Here is a 7949-nt window from a genome sequence, read left to right as displayed (position 1 = left end):
TCGTTTTGATGTGTAACTTGTGGGGGTGCATGCTGCCATTCGAGCCACATTAACATCCGTGACAGAATAATAATACAGAGAACAAATTAGTAAGTAATTAAGTGAATAAATTTTATTTATATAGCACTTATCACAGACATAGAATCACAAAGTGCTTCACATACCTAAATCAAACAAAATGAAACTTAAAGTCATAAAATCATAATATCAAAACAGAAAAAGATAAACATCAGAAATAATACAGTCATAAAATTATAGCATTTCATGAACAGATAAAATATTACACATTTGAGTTAAAAATAAGAAAATAAAGGATTTAGGTAAAAGCAGCTTTACATGAAAGGGTTTTTAGCTGTTTTTAAGTGTCCAGAGTGTCAATGCTACATAAGGTTAAAGGAAGATCAGTCCAAAGTTGGGGTGCAACAGTCTGAAAGGAGCGATCACCTCGACTTTTATATCTGGTCTTTTGGAATTCTCTGGAGAAGAACAATAAGAGGCCTGCTGACAGAGCAGTGACCGTGAAGGACCCTATTCCTGAGTCACTGTCAGTGTCTTCACAGCAATCCTCACTCTAAGCAAGCATGCAGCAACAGTGGAGAATGTCAACCAGGGACAACCCTGAGACAGTAATGGGGGCTCTCCCTACTACAACTACACCGGCAATGTTAAACACTCAGTCAAGGAATTATCAAGTCTGCAGAGGAAACAAGAGGCTGGAGAAAAGGCAGATCAGGTCTTGTGCTCTCCGAGGATCTGCTCCAAAGTATCCTTTAGACTGCTGTAACCCTCTTCCCCCTGCCTCTGATTGTGATTGTGTTCAGCTGGGTGCTTCGGGGCGGAGACAGGTAGTGCAGAAGGAGGCAGGATTCAGACTGCCATGCCATCGTGAAGCGTGGTGCTGAAAGGACAGCTCCCCTGGAACAGTAGTTGAGCCTCCTCCGTTGCAGTACCACAGTGAAATACAAAGGAAGGGGGAGAAAAAAATACACAAAACAAACACAGAAGGCAATTTGTAGATTTTTTCTCCCTTCATGCCTTAGCACCCCCTATGGATGAGCTGCCACTAATTTACATAACTGTTTAAAAAGTTAGTAAAAACAACTAACAGAAAGCCAAGAAACTATGAATGGTAGAAGACCAAAATAGAGTGGTTTTCTATCTAAAACACTAAAAATGTTTGCTGCAAGTTTGAGCCAAACAGCTCTCCATAGCCACTATGTTTTATTCTGAGATGCTGAACAGAACACAATCTATCGGGCTCAAAATTAACGGATGAATAACAAGACTGCTTCAGTGATGTAAAACAAATCAGATGTTTCACGTTGATGAGAAAAAGGAACATGATGGAGTCTGTGTTTACATTAAAATATCAGTCTAACCAGCAGGGCACCACAGGGAGTTGAACTCCGTCTCCTTACTGAGAGTACCATCACCAGTGCCTTTAGCTTTTTATTGTGACATTAAACCATAAAGCTGAACCTGCATCAAGCAGATCTGTGATCAGGATTGGTCATTAAAAAATATTCTGTTATGTTTTTGTTTTTTTACTAATTGTTATTTTGGTAAGACAACCTGCTTACCATAATCTTCTTTCATAAAAGTTTTAGATTCACTCTTAGTCTGACCCCTCACCTGAGACCAGGTTGTTATGGGAGACTCCACCAGAGATGGTGGCAGAGTCCCAGAAAAGCCCAGACCTCAGGATCACAGGGGTACACGAACCCCTTCCCTGCATTAAGATGGTGATTCATCAACGAGTTTTGACTTTATTTTATTTTTAATGTTTTGTATTTTGTATAATGCTTTTTGTGTTTTTTATTAACATAAATGCAGACAAACGAATGACATATACTAGACAAATTGCATTTCTTGCAGAAGAGCTGAGCAGCTCCATCAGGGTAACGCGTCAGGATTTTAGGATTTGGGTTTGGGGCGAACTGGAGTACACAGAGGAAAAAAACCATGAAGCACAAGGAGACACATAAATTATTTAACCAGCTGATTTGTTTCCTTTAAAAAAAACTTGTGCTGCTGTTTTTTTTTTACTTTTTTATTTAATTTAATTTTTTTGGTTCCTCATGGTGGAAGGAGGTACTTCACAGATTCACCTACTCACGCTGTGCAGACATCTCTCTCTTCATCATGCCTCACACCACACCCGACTTCACACTTACTAACATGTTGATACCTAGTTAGTGTTTAGATTCGTTAACTAACCTGATGGGGGGGGCTGGAGCACCCACAGAAAAACCCCACGTAGTGCAAGGAGACACAGAAAGGATTTAGACGAGTGTTTTCTGTGACACAATCCTTGTGTTGCCGTTTTTACGGTGGTGATGTGTGTTAGGGCAGGATGTAGTTGACAGTCAAGCTGTGAGCTGTTTTGCTCTGCTTTGCTTTTGTTCCTTTTCTCCTGGAACTACTTTTGTAAGAGTTTAGGCTTGATTGTTAGGAATCCATGATGTCAAAGGCCAAGTTTGTTAGAAGAACATCAAACCTGTTTTCTGTTTCAAACTCACTCAAGAGATCAGAAAACGACATAATATGGAGCATTTCCCAATCGGAGGGAGTTTGAACTAGATGGACATTCTTCTTTTTGTATTTTTTCTTCTTTCCCTGAAACTTTTTAGCAGGAGCTTTAGTTTCTTCCTGTTCCTGATCTTCACGGTTTGCCATGGTTCCTGAAGACAGCTCTGAAAGTGGTGAAGAAAAGTCCTGTTGTTCCTTAACTCTCCGACTTGGGCCTGATTCAGAATCTGACGTTTGTGGTTCTGTAGCTACGGGTTGATCTGAAACTGGTAGGTTTTCGATCATCCCAGAATCTGATGAATCTTCTGCAGAAGCAACCTCAGTTATTTTAGAAGTAATTTCTTCAACCACTTCTGGGACAGAGTTATGGCTGGTCTTTCTGTTCCTTTTTCTTCTATGAGACATTGTTTTTGTGACTTGTTTTGCCTCCCTGGGCTTTGTGATGATAGCAGATTCAACCAAAGGCCAAATCTGTTAGAAGAACATCACACCTGTTTTCTGTTTCAGAAGATTCTCAGATTCTGGAGCGTTTCCCAATCTGAGGGAGTTTGAGCTAGAAGAACGTTCTTTTAGTCTTGTTTTTTCTTTCCCCGAGACTTTTTAGGAAGAACTTTAGTTTCTTCCTGTTCCTCATGTCCACAGTTTGCCGTGGTTTCTGAAGACAGCTCTGAAAGTGGTGAAGAAACTTCCTTGATCATTTCAGAATCAGAGTAGGTTTCTGGTGTCAGGTTTTGGCTGGTCTCATGTTCTGAAAAAGTTGACTTCAGAAATTATTATAGTTTCTTGGTTTTTATTTCTGTCTCAAAATTTATGATTTCCGTGAGAAAACTCTCTGCAGGACTCATCTGGTTCCCATCTAATTCCAAAGTTTCCAAGTTTTGAGTTTCTGAAACCAAATAATAAACAAAACTTGTTTAGGGATGATTGGTTTGATACAACACTCAGGCCGAGTGGCAATTTTCTCCGAGAATTTTTTTTTAAATGACCAATCCTGATCACAGATCTGCTTGATGCAGGTTCAGCTTTATGGTTTAATGTCACAATAAAAAGCTAAAGGCACTGGTGATGGTACTCTCAGTAGTGAGACGGGGTTCAACTCCCTGTGGTGCCCTGCTGGTTAGACTGACATTTTAATGTAAACACAGACTCCATCATGTTCCTTTTTATCATCAACGTGAAACATCTGATTTGTTTTATATCACTGAAGCAATCTTGTTATTCATCCGTTAATTTTGAGCGCGATAGATTGTGTTCTGTTCAGCATCTCAGAATGAAACATAGTGGCTACGGAGAGCCGTTTGGCTCAAACTTGCAGCAAACATTTTTGTTGTGTCAGATAGAAAACAACTCTTTTTTGGTCTTCTACCATTCATAGTTTCTTTGCTTTCTGTTTGTTGTTTTTAATAACTTAATTAAACAGAAAGAAGGCACGGAACCGGTATAAGGAGGGCTGGCTGCTCCATCTGGTTCAGATGTGACAGAACTCCTTTTGTTCAACAAAACAAAAACATTAATACAAGCTAAAAGGCTGTTGACTCATTAAAATGCTTACCTGTTAGCACATGAAAACAACCCAGGGTTGGGTGACATTGTTCACATTAAATCCATTTATATCATGAGTGTTTTAGAAGCATGTAGACTAATGGGGCAATGGTGGCACAAGAGTTAGGTGGCCACCCCGTAAATGGAGGGCTGCAGGGTCATTCCCCGCTGAGTCTGTCGTACGTCTGCTGGTTAAAGGGAGTAATGATGCTGATTGTGTTTCAGCCTCTCTTCTGTCAGTGTGCCCCGGGGCAGCTGTGGTTGCATTACATCACCATCAGCATGTCACTCACCAACAGCATGTCAATTAGTGGCAGGTGATCCATAGGCGGCGCTAAAGCATGAAGGGAGAAAAAAATCTACAAATTGCCTTCTGTGTTTGTTTTGTGTATTTTTTTCTCCCCCTTCCTTTGTATTTCACTGTGGTACTGCAACGGAGGAGGCTCAACTACTGTTCCAGGGGAGCTGTCCTTTCAGCACCACACTTCATGATGGCATGGCAGTCTGAATCCTGCCTCCTTCTGCACTACCTGTCTCCGCCCCGAAGCACCCAGCTGAGCACAATCACAATCAGAGGCAGGGGAAGAGGGTTACAGCAGTCTAAAGGACATTTTGGAGCTGATCCTCGGAGAGCAACAGACCTGATCTGCCTTTTCTCCAGCCTCTTGTCTCCTCTGCAGGCTTTATAATAATAAGTGTTTAATATCGCCAGTGAAGTTGTAGTAGGGAGAGTCCCCGTTATAGTCTCAGGGGTGTCCCTGGTTGGCCCTCTCCACTGTCGCTGCATGCTTGCTTAGTGTGAGGATTACTGTGAAGACTCTGGCACTAGTCAGTGACTCGATGCAGTCTGCTGGATTCCTTATATAGGAAACTTTTTACTGATTGACTTAATGAAATGAACTGTTTTGAAATGTTTACTTTGTGAAGTGCCTTGACACGACTCTTGTGATTTGGTGAAATTTCTAAAATTTAGTTTTTCTGTCGATGTGGGATGCTGTGTGTACATTAATGAGGAACAAGTGAATTTAATTGATTTTAGCAAATGGCTGCAATATAACAAAAAATTAAATATTGACGGGGGTCTGACTACTTTCTGCACCCACTGTATGATGGAAGTGTTTGTAAGAAAATAAATAAATAAAGGAACATCAAAATGCCAACCTTCTTCGTACAGTTTGTTGGTCGTTTATTTTTGTGGAAGATATTTGAACTTCAATAAAGTATCTGGATAATAAAGTTTTTAATTCAATTCAAGTTTATTTATTTAGCACCAAATCACAACAAGAGTCATTTCAAGGCACTTCAAAGTAAACATTCCAACAGGTCAGGTTAAAGATTTAACAATGACCCACCCACTGCGAAAGCTGCAGTGGGCAAGGTGCTGTGTGGGTAGTCATCTTTTTAGTTATTTTGCTCTATTTTGTTGTGTTGTTCTTTGTTATTGATTTGTTCAGTGTTGCAAAGGTTGTTTGTTGTTGTCATGGTTGCACCTTAAGTGAGGAGGGCTCATCAAGGAGTTGACCAACAGGTTGAGCGGGTTGTCCAGTAATCGGAAGGTTGCAGGTTCGATCCCGGCTCCGGACAGAGAATTCTGCTGTTGTGTCCTTGGGCAAGACACTTAACCCACCTTGCTTGCTGGTGGTGGTCGGAGGGACCGGTGGCGCCTGTGCTCGGCAGCCTCGCCTCTGTCAGTGCGCCCCAGGGCAGCTGTGGCTACATCGTAGCTCATCACCATCAGTGTGTGAATGGATGAATGATACACTGTAGTGTAAAGCACTTTGGAGTCCTTACTCTGAGAGGCGCTATACAATTGTGGGTCATTTATTTATCAAGAAGAAGAAGAAAGTATCATTTCTATAGTGCCTCTCAAGATAAAAATCACGAGGCGCTTCACAAAAACAAAAATTGTAAAAATATAAAAAAGTATTTAGAAAATGTTTAAAAATATATTAAAATGAGCAAATATAGGCAATTGGGATTTAAAAAATGTTAAGAAAGAGAGAGAGTGAATATGTAAGAGGGAAATCAGTGGATCCTGAGGAAGGTGGAATAGGTGGGGAGAGCAGAATAAAGAGAGAGTGGTGAAGAAGGTCATACACGTGTGTGTGTCTGCTCTGTCTTCTTGATCCCCAGTGAGTCGTGGAGGATGGCTGCTTATACTGAGCCAGGATTCTCTGGAGGTTTCTTCCTGTTAAAAGGGAGTTTTCCTCTCCACTGTCGCTTTATGCTTGCTTAGTATGAGGATTGCTGTATAGTCACTGACACTAGTCAGTGACTTGATGCAATTTGCTGGGTTCCTTATATAGGAAACATTATTTCTGATTGGCTTAATGAACTGACCTGAATTGGAATGTTTATTATGTGAAGTGCCTTCAGATGACTCTTGTCGTGATTTGGCGCTATATAAATAAACTTGAATTGAATACAAAAGCCAGCTTGAACAAGTGAGTCTTCAGCTGCTTTTTAAAGGAGATCACTGAGTCCACTGATCTCAGGCTCAGGGGGAGGAGTTCCAGAGTCTGGGGGCCACAGCAGCAAATGATCTGTCACCTTTGGTCTTTAGCCTGGTGCTGCACAACCAGTAGACTTTGATCACTGGACCTCAGGGACCTGCTGGGGGTGTAGGGACTAAGAAGATCACCAATGTAAGATGGTGCTTGTCCATGTAAGGCCCTATTGACCAGAACCAGGATCTTGAAATGAACCCTGAAGTTGACTGGCAGCCAGTGAAGCTGGAGGAGAAGCGGGGTGATGTGGGTGTGTTTGGAGGACTTGGTCAGAAGCCGAGCACAGGTGTTCTGAACCACCTGTAGACGTTTCAGGGAGGTTCTGCTCAGACACGTGAAAAGAGAGTTACAGTAGTCTAAGCGTGAGGAGATGAAGGTGTGGACAACTGTCTCAAGTTCAGAGCGGGCCATGTAAGGTTGTAGGGGGTGTCCCCTGTTCAGGTTAAAGTAAAATATTTATAGTCAGGTTGTAGTTGTCAGAGTTGTCAGTTGACGAGCGCTGCTTATCGCGGCTGCATGCACTGATGTGTGGAGAGTCCCCAACCCTACCTCCCCACCTAGTGGACACTTATGTTGTGTTATGCCTGCAGTCTGTTGCATTTCTGTCTGAGGTGTTTTTTGCATAGCAAAGCTGCCCTCCCTGAGGAGGGTAACTCTGAAGTGCCTTTTCTTTTCCTCCACCTGACTCAATCCTCATATAAACCCTCTGATCTGTATTAAGTAGCGCGACTCGGGTTGCGAATGACCACAGTCACCAATTCTTGTCATGTGTCTTTGTATGTATGTCTGATCTCAGAATTGTGTGTACTGAAACTCTAATTTCCCTCTGTGATTAATAAAGAATAAATCGATCTACGTTCCTACCCTCACCTATGGTCACGAGCTTTGGGTTGTGACCAAAAGAACGAGATCGCAGATACAAGTGGCCGGAATCAGTTTTTGCCGCAGAGTGGCTGGGCTCTCCATTGGAGACGGGGTGAGAAGCTCGGTCTTCCAGGAGGGGCGTGGAGTAGATCTGCTGCTCCTCCACATTGAGAGAAGCCAGTTGAGGTGGCTCTGCCATCTGATTAGGATGCCTCCTAGATGCCTCCCTGATCAAGTTTTCTGGGCACGTCCAATCCGGAGAAGACCTAAAGGAAGACCCAGGACACCCTAGAGGGACTATGTCTCTCTTAGGGTCAGGGAACGCCTTGGGATTCTCCCAGAGGAGCTGGCCCATGTGGCTGGAGAGAAGGAAGTCTGGCCCTCTCTGCTTAGGCTGCTGCCATCACGACCCGACCCTGTATAAGCGGACGAAAATGAGTGGCTTTATTCTGTTTTTAGTCACTTTATATTCATTTTCGATTTTAGTTTGTTAGCAGTCCATGATGT

This window comes from Nothobranchius furzeri, chromosome 8, assembly GCF_043380555.1.
Source record: "Nothobranchius furzeri strain GRZ-AD chromosome 8, NfurGRZ-RIMD1, whole genome shotgun sequence".
Classification (NCBI taxonomy): Eukaryota; Metazoa; Chordata; class Actinopteri; order Cyprinodontiformes; family Nothobranchiidae; genus Nothobranchius; species Nothobranchius furzeri.
Note: the sequence above shows the minus strand (reverse complement) of the source record.